Genomic DNA, 17,031 nt, shown 5'->3' with positions numbered 1-17,031 from the left:
TCAACAGTGAAACATTAAATAAAGCATTTTTGAGTCTATCAGTGGGAGTTTTGAATGTGAGAGAAAGAAATAATGTTCTGGTGGGGGCTGAGATGAAGTACTGTATCCCATTTGGGGGTCAAATTTAAAAGGAGAGGAAAGGGCTACAGAGAGCTGGTAACAGGCTCTGGAGGACACAGTTTGCAGCTCTCACAAAACAAATACCCAGCGTCACAGCACAGCAAGTAGCACTTGAGATTTTGCACAAAGCTCTTCCATTGCCATTGGGAAACCAGTGAGTCATAGCAGACTGTGGTGTCGCTTGGACTTGCTCCCCCCTTTCTGCTGCCTGTTGCTTTCCCAATTCTTACATAAAACAAAATAAGCAAGCACTGTCCCAGTAAGAAGTTGGCCAAACACGCATTACAGCTCTTCCACAGCTGCTGAAGTGGTTACTTGCAACAGCCACGTTTGCCAATAAGGTCTGACTTTCCGAGCCGGAGCATCAAAGAGCAGCCTGGATCAGAGGGCAGCGGACACAGCCTGCTGAGCAGGAGCTGCAGCAAACACCAGTGCTCTGCACCAGCTGGCCAGAGTGGTGAACAATGGTCTGCAACATACTGTTTGTATTGATCTTGTTAATAGAAAACTGGAAGAAGCTGCAAGGGACACTGGTATGAATTCTGTTCATTGCTCTGACACTTTTGGGGAATTTTACACAAGTAAAACTTTCCGCAGTTGCTTTTACATCTCTCACATTCAGGCGACATGGATTGGGAAGCCTCTGAAATGCGGATGTCACCTTTTAAATAGCCCTGTTAGGTGCCAGCTAACACCAGGAGACTGAGGTTTGTCCATTTCCTAATGGTCATGGCAATTTTCCTGGCCCTCAGTTACTTTCTCAAGGAGGTTATCTGCTAGGGTAAGCTAAGAGAGCCATCAGCACTCATTTCCATTAACGTTTTCTGTTGTGAAGTTTTTCCTTTGTTGTTTTTCCTCCCAGGTTTGCAGCCTAGTCATCTCCTCTCAATCACTGCTCCCTTTCACTGGCCTCCCTGATCTATCAAAGGAAATATTTAGCAGTGCAGAGAGTTGCACATGTTGAGTCTTGAAATACTTTTCTGGTTGTGTGCCATGATCTCCGAAAAAGAAACTTCTGGTTCAGGGACCCTCCCTGCAGGTGTATTCTCTCTTGCTGTTACAGCTTATGGAGGGAAAAGAAATAGGATAAAAGGCTGTAAAGCTTTAGCATTGCTACGAGACAAATAGCTCGGTGCAGCTCTTTTTGGACTGTGCTGACCTTAGCAGTAGAAAAAGCAGCCTTTTAGAGAGAAACCAACAACATGTTGTGTCAGCATCATACCACATCCCAGGTGGATAAGAAGACACAGTGACACAATGTGGGTTATTAGGTGCCTTGACCCACATGTATAGTGTCAAAGTCAAGCAGTGCTACCACAGACATGATCAGGCTGGGCACAAGTCTGGCAGTGGTGATTAAGAGACAGTGGCTTTCAGTGAATTGCAGGTACTTGATAATTGAGTTATCTTTTGAATGATTTATAATCAGACAAATCTTCGTAAGGTTAGCTAAGCTATTTCTACAGTATGAATTCCCCAATTTTGTGGAAAAAAAAGAAAAGCTAGAAACTAAAGTAAACAAGAAGAAGCTTTCTGTTCATTATAAACTTTGGGAAAATTACATCATATTTTAATCATAACGAAAAAAAATCCACCAATACACCACATTATCCACACTTATATTTTTCATTCTGATTTTTTGTTAGAAAAAAACTGCTAATAATAAACACAAAATTACTTTCCTAGATTTTTGATAAAATCGTACACACACTCACTGAGTACCGCATGTGAGTAATATTTCAGTTATCCCACTGATGTCACTGAGATGGAATTAAAAGTGCTGAAATTTTCAGTGATGGATATTTCACTGCAGCTGTGAGCAATGTGTTCCTCAGGGACTTTAATTCTCCTGAGGCAATGTTAAATCATTGGACTTGCATCTTATTAGCAAAATAATACAAATTAAAAATAGTATTGAAAGAGATTTAGCCAAGAAACGTAACCTTATGTATATTTCATTGAGTATATAAATTAATCTCTTAAATTATAAATTTTTACACATATATATATGGCTGTGGGTCATAAAAAAGGAACTATAAAGTATTTTAAAATAAAATCAACAAGAAGAGGGCATTCCGAGTTAAAACTAAACCCGTAATCTCTTCTATGGCTTTTGAATGTATGTTGTTATCTAAACAATGGCAACAGTTACATATGAAGTGGCAGGATTTTTTAAATTATTTTTTAAGTAGAAGTGCCTGATGTATTTTGCGTTTTAAATCTCTTAAACTTCTCTAATGCTTTCCAAATACTTCATTCTCTAATTTATTTTCTTAAATAGATGTTTTAAAATCAAGTGTATACTTAATTATAAAATATGTTGGAGCAGCTCACACGAATAATTCTACCAAAGAAGCAACTACTGACTACTTTTCAAAAGCAAACAGCCCTTTGTTGTTGTCGTCATCATTTAGTGGTATACACTGGTCTCCAGGGCTGTAAAGGAATATTGTGAACAGCCCTGATTCAGAAGAGCACTAGAGCATGTATTTAAGAAGAAGGTTTGGACACAGAATGGAAGGCCTGGTGGGGTGAATGGTGAGAACCTTTCCTGACCAGGACCCCTTCACGAGTGTGCAGACTTTGGGCAAAGCAACCCTGACTACAATTGATGGGAAAGTAATTACAGCCGCAGGCGTTCTCTAAGTGTGCGTGGCCCAAAGCCGTCTCTAGCACTACTCCTTCAGCAAATCAGGTGTGCCTGAATAGCCTTTAGACTGTGGCCTGAAGACCCTTCCATACCCACGGACAACTTTTCAAGTGGGGGGGATGAGAGAGTGCAGTGCAAACAGACTATCCCTGTAAATGTTTCTCATCCCGTTTTCTCAAAGAGCGATAGCTTCAGATTTTCCTATCCAGTGCGCTGCCTGCTCAGACCTGCCCCTACCAGCCTTTCCATGGTGTGAGCACGGCTGCTTGTGGTGCCTTACAGGAAGCCAGACCGTGATTTTTTGTTGGTGTTATTTTTAACCTGTCTCTGTTCATTCGTTTGGTTTGTCATTTGCCCCCAGAAATGATGCCGTGTGCCATAACATGAGCCAGGGAACAAGTGGCAGGACATTGGGAGTCCTGGGTGCACCTTAAGGTGTTGTTACCACTGAAAACAACATATCAGATAAATTGTGGCCTGAAGAATCTCATTTAATGTGATAGTGAATCCAGTTTTCAGGTATTGAGTCTGACTTTAGAAAAATCACAGTCCCTTGAATTTAAAAACCTCAGTCTGCTTCTTGAAATGCATTCAACATTTTATCCATAGGTATCTTTGTCCTCAAAACTATTCTGGTTCATATGTTGTCTCCCTCCACCAGTTTAACTTTGTGCTCGACCAGAATAGGTATACCTATAGCTTGAACAAAGCTAGTATAAGATCCTAAAGAGAGCATTAAACATCATAATGTCCAATCTGGTGGAATGCAATTGCATATTCACACCTGATCTGTCTTTAGTATGCACTTCCATTTACTCTAGTAATGCGCAGTTCTGGTATTAATGATTGTGGAACCTGCAGTACAAGAAAAACAAGCTCATTTTAATAAGCCTGACAGACATTCATATTGCCAGTAAAAAATGTATGGGGGCTCAAAAACTGAAAAATAGTTGAAAGTAAACCAGACAGTATGCATCAGTACTTTACTTGAAGTTCTTCTGTTTCTAGTGCTGTAGAAACTTGTCTGAAGCCACAAAGTTTGCATGTGTGCTACAGTTCTTTAATGCATGTTTTTTATTCTGGTTTCTTGATTTGATTCTGTGTGGTTAGTGCTCAGACCCCTGTTTATATGTTGTACATGTAGATTCATATATACACACATCTCTATATACATATACATGCCATTATATTTTATATGAACTTTACCTTTCTGTACACATGATATTTAATTTCATGTACTGCATGCATTTTTGTCAAGTAGTACAGTAGGTTACAAGCAAAGATTGTGCAAACTTCAACTGAGACCATCAATGGCAGCCTCAGGCTCAACAGCCTGGCAGGAAAACCTGCAAATCCTGCTGCACCCCACAGGTTTCTGTGACTTGCAGTGCAGATAGAAACATCCTCTCTGCTGAGGCGTTAGTAGTTCCCAGATGAGGAACCTTTGCTTCACTCTTTCAAACTCACCAAATTGTTATACAACTGCAATTTTGAATCTCTTTGATGCTAAACTTGGAATATGTGTTATTTCCACACATACAGTAAATAAACATCAAGTAAGGGGGATAACACTAAAGCTAATGGGTGTTTTATTGTGTGGCTTTAAAGAAGCTGGCATTTCTCCCCAGGAAAGAAAAGGCTAGGCATTTCTCCCCATTAGGAAGACGCTGCTGTTCTGTCCCATGGTTAATAGTACAGTGTTATCTCGTAGTGTCTAACGGTGACCTTAAACACAGTCCAACAGCTGTCGTGGATTTAGTGAATTATTCTGGGAGAATATTTCATCCTTTCTGGGAAATGAAGTAGAGCATTCAATGCACTGCATCACAAAATCTGATTTTTTTTTTTTTTTTTAATTGATCTGGCACAGATCATATTTTCAGCTGGAAGCTTCAGAAAAGACCAACAAAGGGTCTGAAGAGACACTGGAGAAAATGTCCTGTAGGATGTCAAGGCTTATATTCTTTATTTTCATTTGTAGTCTCAAAGAATGAGCAAAAAGCATTTGATATATGTTTATAATTGGTACAGACGATAAACACGACAGAGGACAGCAAATAGTAAATGCAATCTGGAGATTTTAGAATTAGAAATGAGATAATTTAGGCCTCTGTTCTGCAAAAAGTTATGCACATGCTTAATTTTAGGAGTGTGAGTGGTCTTTTAATTCCAGCAGACTACTTCCAAATCTAGAGTCGCACAAAGACATGCTGTGGTGTTTTCTGGAGATTAATTGTACAAAACAGTTAAATCAATATATATAGTGAATTGTACTCTGAGATTTAGATTGCAATAAAGGGGAATACTTAGAAGGCAAGAAAACACAAAAGTAGGTGTACAAGTGCAAGATCAGGGAGGTACACTTCTGAGTTTACCACGCAGCACAGACAAAAGACTCGATCCTATTTCACCCACCAGGACATTTGACATTTTCCTTTCATTAAATTTGAATAAAGACGTGGGTGTGACAAGCCACTTAAAAGTTGAGAAGCCTTTACAAACGATTATGTTTACTTGTAAGAAAGAGGCAGAGTATTCCTATGTTACATTGAGTAATAATTATAACTGGGCTTTTAAAAAGGTATTTATCTGCTATTTATTTGCTTTTTGAGGTTGCCTTAGATTGAGAGATCATAAGCAGCTTTCAGGAGCCATTTCCAATGCATAGTACTAATTAGAGCTCGAAAGAGCAGGCCTATTAGCACTTACTTTCGCGAAGTGCGAGGCAATTTGAGATGCTGAATGCCCTCAATAACTTGTGGTTTAGGGGCATTATGGGGCGGGTGGGGTTGTGAGGAGCCGAGCGCAATGACAAAGCGGCTCTCGGCATCCGTGGGGTTGTCGTCGAGGGGGGCGACAAGGCTCCCGCTGCTCTCTCAGGGTGTCCATGGGATGGATCTTTGTTGTCTGCTCCGTCGAAAATAAGAACCCCCCTAAATAAACAGACAGACAGTGTGGGCAGGCAATGAATGTGTTACTGAGGACTTTTTACTTTCTGGAAATAATATATTGCTACAATTAAACACACTTCAGGTATTAACCACTTGATTTTTCAAATATGATTGTCATATACCAGACATTCCCTTTATTTGGAAAGACTTACCCAACGATCTTCACTATTCAAAAGCTGATTTATCAGCATGTTAAAGGGCACTAATCCTCCCAGAAAGCCCATTGGTAATTACTTTTTCAGGCCATCATTGGCAGTTTCAAGTCTGTCTATTCCTCTAAGCTCGGCACACCAAAAAGCTTTTAGTAAGGTGAAGTGTTTGGGAAGTGTTTGCACCTTTTTGCATTAGCTGAAAGGGGCAATAAAGATGTGTTTTAACTGAACAACTGGGAGACCTGTTGTGAAGTTTCGAGATGTTTATTGCCTAAGAAGGAAAAAATATCTTTTAACACTTCTCTTTACATGTTATTTCAATTTTAAATTAATTTCGGTTAGCTACAGAATATTGGAAAGAAAAAGAATAAAGAAATTAGACCCAGAAAAATCTGTAAGTCAATGGAATGATTGTCACTGTTAGGATTTTTGAAAATAGTAAACTAAAAAAAAAATTCTCCTTAAGGAATAGAGTAAAATGGAATAAACCCAGCTGCATTTACATACTGAAGAGAGGCATGATAAAACCAATTGCACTTGCGGACTGCAAGGGCTTGACCCTGGTGCATTTAAACTCTATCAAGAGTTATTGAAGGAAAAGATTGTTATGAAAAACAGTCCTATCCCTGGCTGTGCTGGTGGGAAATTGCCAGGGAATGTATTAATCGAATGTTTTACTTTCCACCATTCTGCCACTAAAAGGGGAGAATCTTGCTTAGGGGAACAAAGTTTTGCATTTAAATAATGAGAAAATACCAATTTCGCACAAAACAAACAGACACACACACACCCCACCAGTTCAAATTCAACGAGTACCAGTATGGAACTTTCAGTGCTTCAGTTCAAATTCGTTTATTTGCTTGTTTCAAATATCCTATTGATCAGTCAGAGGATGATGCCTGGGAAACAAATGGAAAACAGATCATAAACCCCTGAGTCTGGAGGATGAGTTGCAAATAGGCAGATCCCCATTTGCTTGATGCAGGTTTTGTGATTACTCAGACTGTTGAAAGGATGGAACTCATGGCAGGACTAAGGCCCCCCATGTGCTTTAGAGCAAGCGATTTCATAAAAAACTTGTAAAAGCCGAATAAAATAAATGTAATTCCTCCATCAAACACAGTTTTTTTTTTTCCTTCTTAATAAAATAAGCCATAAAAGTAACTTTCTTTGCTGTTTCTGAGTTGAAATTCAGTAACTGGAGTGCTAGGATGTATTTTTTTTTTTTTCAAACTGAACAAGACCCATTCCCTATTGCCAGCAGAATAAACGTGGTAATTTTCAAGCCAAGGCAAGTCAAAGGTACAAAACAGCTTTAAAAAGCTTCATAATGGATGCATACCTCATTACAGATAGTCTATTGCCCCTCCAAGATAAACGTAATAAAATAATAAGTAATAAATATGTAGTAATTACCTCATACTTGTGTATAATAAATCAGGTATTTCAGTGCAGTGACTGATGGCGCTCTCTGGGAGTCATTTACCCTGCGGAGGTGTAAGTTCACTTCCGGAATAATTTTGTCAAATTTCAATAACAACAGAAAGTTTTGCTTTGTTTGTGTTTAGATGTATGTTAGTATTTTGTGATTCTTTGATTCACAGGAATGAGGGAAAACAGGGTCCAGCTTAAAGCCTGTTCTTCACTATGCACAATATAGTCCCATGCAAGCTGGCTGCCACATGCCAAGACCCCCAGCAGCTCCTGGTTGCAGCCAGCTAGAGTAGACATGAAATTATTTGGGCCTCAGGCTTTGAAGCAAGCATTAACTTTTCCTTGGATTTCCAAGTGGAAGTATGGGGTCAGCAGGGGAAGCTCCTATGGCTAGCAGATGGGGTCCCTCTCCTGCTTTCCCTATCTAAAACTTTTTGGTGTCCAAAGGCAGGAACTTCCATAGAGGAAAGAGACATGAGGTCATGGAGAGACTGTAGATACCTGTAGACACATCCAATACATCTCAGTTCTCTCCCTCACATAGGCAGAAAAGACTGTCTTAGCCTCAGACAAAATGGTTATTACACATTGATTAAAATTTTATGTACAGGAAAGTAAAATATGTTTTTGCAAAATAATTTTGAAAGGGAACTACTGATGTCCTCTTCCTCCCTTTCTCTCCCTGCTGCCTCCAACCTAAAAAAAAACCCCAAACATATACTTAAAAGTGATATATAGAACAAAGTCACCATCAGAAAAAAAGGCAAGGGAGTTTATCTTCGTTTTAAGATAAGCAAGGACACTGTTTCACATATATTTATTAGATTATGAACCTGCTAAGTTCAGCTTCCATTCAGTCACATAAGAATGGCCTCAGCACAGAGTTCCAGCATCTAAATCAAAACTCCGTTTCCAACTCTGCCCTTGGCTTCAAATACACTTTTGAATAAGTGACTTAGGCCCACAGAAGCAGTCAGATACCATAAATTAAAATAAAGTTCCTGATCTAAAGACTACTGTTATCAAAATTCTGCCTATGTTTTGATTGCTGGAGTTCCCTAGTGCACACTGCACACTGCCTGGAGCAGCATACTGAGAACAGTTACTTATTTTGCAAGCACTAAATTCACCAAGCAAGGATTTCTAGATTCTTAAAGAATAGCATTGCTTGTAGACAAATACCTACAGTCACATTTGAAAAACCCGTGATGACTTTCTTAACCATTTCCCTGTATCTGTCAGCAGTCCCTTCATTGATTTTGTTGTTTGATTGCTGTAAATCTGCTCCAACATAAGGTAAATCCTAATACATATATAAATAATTTATGCTGTTTTGATAAGGGATGCTTTCACACTATTTGTTTTCACCTATGGATGAAGAAGGGAAAGTGCTAGCTGCCTCCAACATGACCATCAGAACTGAAGAATTTAATGAGAATTTCATGGTCAGACCCAGAGAAAATCCTCTTAGCAGCGATGCAGAGTACTAAGTTGGGATTGGAGGTGTTTCCAAGATGCTGGTTTTTGGAGAAGGCATATCTTAAAACTGATCCTTCTTCAGAGAAAATATAAACAGTCCTTGTTGCATACTGTACATAACTTATCCTCACTGAGTTAGTATGAGCTCAGCTTTGCTATAAGGGAACCTCCCTCCACAGCTTAAGAAGCAACTAATGAACAGTTCCAGGCCATATCCTTCCATTTGAGTTGTACTTTCAAGTTCCTTTAGTGTGTTCTCTGTGAAATCCTTTCTTAATTTTCTGGGGCCAGACATTAGCAGTGTCCAGATGTTCTAGGAAACCATCCTTTCCCTTCACACCATCATGGTTTTACTAGTATTTTATTTATACCTATAAATATAAATTTATTTATATTTATATTTATTTATATTTATATAGTATTTTATTTATATTAAGGGAGTGGAGCATTTCCCGTATGAGGAAAGGCTGAGGGAGCTGAGTCTCTTTAGCTTGGAGGAGACTGAGGGGACCTCATTAGTATTTATAAATATGTAAAGGGTGAGTGTCATGAGGATGGAGCCAGGCTCTTCTCGGTGACAACCAATGATAGAACAAGGGGCAATGGGTACAAACTGGAACACAGGAGATTCCACTTAAATATGAGAAGAAACTTCATCACAGTGACAGGCTGCCCAGGGAGGTTGTGGAGTCTCCTTCTTTAGAGACATTCAAAACCTGCCTGGACACATTCCTGTGTAACCTCATCTAGGTGTTCCTGCTCCGGCAGGAGGACTGGACTAGATGATCTTTCGAGGTCCCTTCCAATCCCTGACATTCTGTGATTCTGTGATACTGTGATTTCTTGGTTGATTGCTGGAATATCTTTTCCTAGATTTGCATATGCTGCTGATTTAACATTTCTACTTGTGAAGTAGCTGTTCCCCCAGCTCATCTCAGATATATCTCTTTCTCCATGTGTGACAAATGCATTTTTGCCAACTTCCAGATCCTCTGGAACTACAGTTTTATCCCTGTCTTTTTAGACAAAACTCCATCTTGTAGCTTTGTCTGTAATAGGGACTAACTTCCTGAGGTGTGTGCTCCTTGAGACATGGCTAGCTCTGGAGTATGAACTTTTCTACTGGCTGCCATTCTCAACACTCTCAAAAGAGAATCAAAGGTTTTGCATTTTGCATATATTTTCCGTTTTATAGAGCGGGAAGAATACTTGTCTCCAGAAGGCATGCTTTGATGTGTATCTCTGTTATTAGTAGTGCTCTTAGTGAGTTGTTCCTTATCCTTGCAGCATAACACTGGCATCTCAGTAACATGAATTGTGCTTAGTCTTGCAGCATGCAATATTTTCTTTGTGATGGTTCCTGGTGATGAGACCACACATCCCACTAACTCATCCCTTTCCAGAGAACATGACCTTGGGTTTTCATGCAATGCTAATGCTGCTCCAGGCAGTGCAGTTTCAGCTGTCCTGTGAGGATTGTGTACATTGGGACTAACACTTTGCTTGTGTTCTCTTCTTGCATCTCTGCTTTTATACTGCATAATTAATGACCAGAATGATACACTGATTTATCATAGGTGACTGCAGAATCTGAAAAGATACATCACTACAATCTGCTTTTATTTTTTATTCTGGGCACTGTACTCATGGTTTTCTGTGTCTGACTGTCTAACCAGAATCTGAACATAATTTCCCCCCGTTTGCTTTCAGCCCAATATTTCTACCTTAGCACCGATGTAGGCATCTGTTGAAGCTTGATGCTGTGATCATGGAATGCTTCTCTCCAGACCTCTCTCCTCCAGTAATGAGAGTGTTCCCAGCTGCTGTTTTGATTCATGGGAGTCCCCTTGATGCTTGCTTCAGCTTACAGTGAACACCTTCTAGCACTGGGGTGATGCCTTTTGGCATTCATACCAAGTGCCACCTGCCAAAAAGTGTGGGAAAGGTTGTCAGGTGGTGGGGTGGCTCATCTAACCTGACAAACAAGAGTCAATTCTTGATGAGAGCTGTTTAGGAATTTTCCAGTGAAAATATACTTGGAAATTATATTTTCTTAATTGGAAAATATAGAAACTGGTATGTATCAACCAGGTGGCAAGTCTGGTCAAAACTGGAGGCAAGAGATTCACCACAGAATAATCTGGCTGGTAACATAGCAATGTAGAGGAATATAATTCATACCCATGCTTTGCACAGCTAGCACTTTGCTCAGCCTCATGGATGTCTTAACCAGAGGGTCACTGGGTACTCAATCACACTTCTCAGCCCCTTGTGATGCAGCTGTTCGAATTTGTACAAGTAGTTCAGGAACTTAAATCCAGAGCTCTGATGCTGTGCTTACCTCTCACTGCTACTGGCAGCTTTGCTGTCTTCTTTATGATTGTTTTGCTCAAAAACTCCCTGCTGAAAATCTCCCCATTAAAAGCTTTTAATTGAAATTGATTTTATCTCTCCAGAAAGATCTGACACAGTATGATATTTTCTGAAAATAATTTAAAATTCCTAAGGATCTAAAAATCCTGGATAAAGGCTCTCAGTGTCCTCATCACTGGATGTGTTGCTGCTTTCTAAATTCTTAGTATGACACAAGGATATAATGGAGTTCTGGCTTTCATTTTTTTTTTTCTTTTTGATCTTTGTTTTGCTTTCCACACTATGGAATTGTACCATCTTAGCCAAGACATTTGCAGTCAGTCTGTCTCTGTCTTGCGTTCCTTTATCCTTGCTTCTTCTCTATGAATAACTTCAAATTGGAAATTGAAGAAGGAAAGTTTGCCTCTTGATTGAAACAATTTGTGTTATTTTCACAGATAGATGAAGAAATAATCTAATTCAATAACAGTAATATTTGTTAATGTCATCACTTCCAGACTGATCCATGATACTTTATTCTTACATAAATGATGTATTTCTAAGACACACTTTATCATCTTCTAGAATATTAACTGATGCTGACAGAAGCTCAGGAAAACCAAATACAGTGAAACTTTTGAATCATGTATTAAAATATTTCCTAATTCCAGAGAAACGTGGCAGAAGTGCCTTTACTGTGGTATATGAAACTATAACATGCAATGATTCCATTTTCTAAACAGGATATGTTTCCAGGACTTTGCTCTCTCTGGGAGTAGCTGCAGTTTTCAGATGGAACTGGCATATTTTTTTTTTTTAACATATGTATATATTTCTTTTTCACTTTTTTTCTTTCCCTTAATGTAAAAAGACTTATTCCAGAAAAGAAAATGTTGTCTCATTTTCTCTCTGGAAAACATAACACTTCACATTTTCTTTAAGTTTGGAAACACTGAGCTGTTATTTGAACTTGTTTAATAAAGGGGAATTTCTGATACTGGTGGAGAAAAACTGTGGAAATACCATTCTCTCTGCATTAATCTTTAAAGATTAAAATTGCACAAAATACTCAATACTTTCAAAGTACCATTAGCATTTTCACTTTTTAGATTTCCATTCTGTGAATATGAGAAAATAAAAAAAACCTTTTTTTTCTGGTTTGTTCCTTTGAAGAACTTCAGTGCCTCTTTGCTTCAGCTTGTTCTTTTAGCTCTGTTTGCATGTGTAACTTGAAACCAAAATGGAAGTGAATGGTTTGAAAGGAAGATATTTAACAGCTAGTGGCTCTGGCTAAAAAAATCTGCAGTGTCCTATTGCTCTCATGCACTGAGTGAGGCAGCCCAGGTTTGACTGCAAAGCATATAAAGCTTTGGGTATTTCTTCTTTAAAGTAGAAACCTTTTCGAGTCTTCTGCTGTGATTTTGTTAATGTTTTTGGTGCTATTTTTTCCTAAAGAAATGAATGATTGAACAGTCCTTCTACATTTTTGTCTGTCAGGTTATCCTCTATCATTTTTGAACCTACTATCATTTTTAACCGAGACAGAGGACCAGCAGGTTATATGTCACTAAGTTTCCAGAAAATAGACAGAAGAGGTGAGGGACCATTCTGAGTGGAATAAAGAGAATGGTTGAGGGAGTAGTTTACATTTAACAGATACGGGAGAACCTACACAGGGCAATGCTGTTAGACACTGTGAGACAGCATCCTCATCTTCTGAGATCGAGAGCGTGGCATTTGTCTTCACCAGTTTAGAAATGCTCATCATGTTAAACTCTCACTACAATCAACAAGGAAAAGTAAGCATTCATGGAGCTAGATGCCATTGATTTTGGTGACTAGATCTCCAGTAATCATAAGGAGTGCACTTTTCTCCCCGCTTTCCCTGCTTTAGTTCACATTGGAGATGTATTCCAGGAATGCACTCAGGGGACTCCGATTGTTTAATGGGCATTCAGTCCACAGGACCAGACTAGAAGTAGTCCAAAATAAACACCTCTGAATTACATACAGCACCAGCTTGCATCTAATGGTCCACACTACTTACTCATGTAGCATGAATGTAGAACACAGGTTTTTCTTTAATAAATAAATAATTGCAAAGACATCCTTTATATGCTCTCTTTGAGACTAGATCACATCAATTTATGAGCAATGTATAATAGGGTTCTGCCCTGTTAATTCTACCTAGTGTCAGGCAAATCACTTGTATTAATAGTTAAACTTTCAGTATTGGGGTATTCATCAATTTTCTATTGCTCTGCTGCAGTTGCTATAGCAACAGAGAGTTTGTTAAAGTAGTCCAATTAAAAAGATTTTAACTAGTCTTTTTGGTATAAATGAATTTTATGGTAACAAATCTGAGGTCCATTTATTATAACCCTTCCACTATTGTTACTGTAACAGAATAAAACCAAATTCTTATAGGGTCAACAGTCTTGGGTCATGGCGTGGAAGAGACTTTTCCACCATAAAAAGTCTGCAATTTGTTATCTTTTTCATTCAAAAAGAGACCCCGGGGGGTTTGCAGATTTGATTTTTGACTGTTTGAAGTATTTTAGCTCAGGTGTGATTTGAAGCTACACACTGAAAGTAGAAATCTATATTTGTTACAGCTAATGTAGCATCTTAAAAGAGTTACTCTGATCACTTATTTTAGCCTCCATTCTCATACAGGGAACATATGATGGAGAAGGACTGTCTGGCTCATAAAGTCCATTCCCTTGCACGCAGCTAAACATAGATTTACTCAGTCCCTAGTTTCTGAGTGCTCAAATAAATTTTCATGGGGTTGAATGTTTAGGATCTTGAGAAACTGGTGAGATGAACTTTCTCTTCTTTGTATGAAAGAGATGTAGATGCATAGTTGTCTATGCATAAATCCACAAGTCTTGTATGATCCAGGGATGGGTCACCAAAGCTTTTCTTGTTAGTTCCCACCACTGGCAGCGTGATGTCAGAGGATATCACAGGCAGCAGTGGCAGCCCTGCGCGCTGTGCCTGCATGTGCGCTAACTTCAATATGTGTGACTCGTGGATCAGATCCATGAGCTTGATTTATACTGGACAGTGGGGAAACCCGTTCTTTCAAGTTGTCTGGAGCAAATTTATGATGACTCCACGCATTTCAAAAGAGGAAAAGAGTTGCCAGTACAATTTAGAGCAAATTCTGGTTCTTTGCCTTTGGAGTAGTAAGAGAATAGCTCGTGTTTTTAAACTGTTGTTTGGAAAGGTCTGTTATGTTAAAGATTAAGTTACATATCATGTGAGTAATATTCTGCACATACCAAATATCCCTGTGGGTTAGTTACGGAAAACTACTCAGAAATTCAAGAAACACATTATTTTGACATAGAAGATCCGCTGGTAGCAATGACAAAGAGGTAAATAGCTACTCAATTCATTTTTTTAATCATAGAGTTTTTATGTTTCTCGTGATTACAATGGGGAGTGTTAAATCACTGGCCTTGAAAAGGAATTAGAATGTAGAATGAAAAAGAATTTATTGAGAAAATTATGAAAAGAAATTATTTCTATTATCTCTTTTGAAATCTTCATGTATTTCTCTATTATTTTCCAGTTTTCATTACTACTTTTTCCTGGAATAAGTTCACTTGGCTGTATATCTCTTATGAGCCTATATTGCTCTTACTGATACAAAGAAAGGTCAGAAATATTGGACACCAAATTCATCATTTAAACTGTTTGCTTCACTTAACCAGTCCATTTATGTGGCAATCTCACCACATGCACATTGTGTGGTTACAGGTAAACAAACAGGCTCCTCTGTAGGTCAAAACATATGTTCAATTAAGCTTGCATTTCAAAATAAAGGATATGTTAATCTTTTATAGCTTTTTAATTTTACATGGGTTTAGTTAGTTAATAGCCTCAATAGTAAAAGAGATAAATATTTGTGGCAAAAATGGTTAGCATGAAGTTGTGAATGCTTTTGGAAACTGGCTTTGGAAACGTGGAGAATATCGTAACTGAAATTGTTCTTGTGTCAGTCATGCCATTTTCTCTGACAATGAAAGCCTAAAAAAAGCCCCAAAACTTAGTAGTTCCTCCTGCCTTAATAAAATAGAGTTAATCCTCATCTCTGAACATCCTCTATTTGGTACAACCCTAGGAAATGTTCTGTGGAGCTAGTCCTGTATTCTCCATTTGAGGAGGCAGTACAGTTGTGATGACATAGAGTCTGCTCTGTCATTAAAACTCTTTCTGGACTCTCTGCATTGTCAACTGAGTAAAGGACTTAAACCATTGAAAAAAAAAAAGTCAAAAAGGCAAAATAAAACACATTTCCTCATATTCTGCATTATTTTTCCATCTTAATTTCTAGTCTATGATCTACCATATTTCTCCTGCCCTTGTCTCTCCTAAAGTCCATCTCCCCCTGTCAGCATGACCCTATCTCCTTGCATGCCATTACCACTTTTCTTTACTTATCTTCTATCAAGAACATAACATTGTGGTTAGCTTCTGAAGGGTAGAACCTCTTAAGACATCCTCTTTATGCATTTTGTACTGAATGCTGCTTGTGGGTTCCCCTGCATTCCTTTTGTTTTCAGCTACTGCACTGTTTTCTTTCAGAATATTGAAAGATAATGCCTGATTCCAGCCCTCTTCACTTGTGCAAAAAATTTAGTAAGCTGAGTTTCCTGGTTATTCCATATCCAATGACAGAGAAGCACTTCAGTCACAAACTCTTCAAGACCCAAATATACAATTCACAGGCGGTTAATGGAACGCCAAGTGAGAGTAAAATGAGCTGAATTTATCCTTTTTCTTAGTGTGCACAGACATAAGAAACTGGATTGAAAGATCATTGACTTCATTGGATGGATTTTCACATCTAGCACTTCTCATTTCAATGTGTACAGAAGTACTTGGATTTCTAAAGATCTCTCACATCAAAGACCTTACTGACAATAACAAGAGCATTAGGCACTGACTTGATAACTTTTTCTCTTCCTTTCAGAGCCTTAAGATTCAAAAATCTTAATTCAGATCTTCTAGTAAAGAATATTTGTCTATACGGCTATTGGTTTATATCTTTGTAAACTGGCAAAAATATTTTCAATATTATTTGCAAGCTTTTTTTAAGGGAAATAGGATATGTAAACCAATGTTTCAGTGTTTTCAATGTCAGGAATTATTTCCAGGACCAAAAAGGCAATCCCAGATTCCTATCAGAGCCTAGACTCCATGTCAAATATTCTGAGTACTTGGAGAATATTGAAAATATTTTCTTGTTCTTTGTAGTAATATAGATTTACATTTCTTTCTCATGCAATGTGATGATGATATTTTAAAAGAAGAACAACCAGGGATTAACTAATATTCAAAATGAATATGAAATATGAACTGGCAAAGTCTGTTAAACAGATGATAGGGCAACTATGTACTTTACTTAAATACTGTCACTGTATGTACTAGACTGCTGTGTTTAGTTCATAGTTCTCCTGACAGGCAAAGTATAACAAGTCTTCAGATAATGAAACACACCTAATTTCATCTCAATCCCTTTTCTATAAACAAATGCATGAGTGTATCTCCACAAGTACACAGTCTCATCTACGTAGTAACCTAAATATTTAAAATTAGAATCTCTATTGAGGGGGAGGGTTACTATGGAGGGACTTGATCTACAGCTGCTGTTTAATACTAGCTAACTTAAATCTTGTGCCAAAAATGTCTGGTGTTTGTTTTCTTTTGTGAAGAAGCAGATGATTGTCCAGATGATATCCAGATGATTAAAAGGAAGCTGAATCTGTATCCTATCAAAGCTTCTCTGAAGCTCATCCATAATTTCTCCTTTCTCCCACTACATATACTTCTTTCATGTGCAAAAAGTTACAAAAGTTTCAGACAAACCAGAGACTGTTCA

At 38.2% G+C, this 17,031-nt stretch overlaps 1 long non-coding RNA gene across 1 annotated transcript in view; it reads left to right on the top strand.

Annotated features, from left to right (window-relative positions):
* The first annotated feature begins 417 nt into the window (after positions 1–417).
* The window catches only part of LOC135578322 (uncharacterized), a 41,354-nt gene continuing 24,740 nt past the window's right edge, over positions 418–17,031 (top strand). The window contains exon 1 of the long non-coding RNA XR_010469836.1: positions 418–653. This is a non-coding gene — a long non-coding RNA (uncharacterized LOC135578322). The remainder of the gene's footprint in view (positions 654–17,031) is intronic.

The sequence above is a fragment of the Columba livia genome, chromosome 1, assembly GCF_036013475.1.
Source record: "Columba livia isolate bColLiv1 breed racing homer chromosome 1, bColLiv1.pat.W.v2, whole genome shotgun sequence".
NCBI classification, from domain to species: Eukaryota; Metazoa; Chordata; class Aves; order Columbiformes; family Columbidae; genus Columba; species Columba livia.
This window is presented reverse-complemented; position numbering and strand designations above follow the sequence as displayed.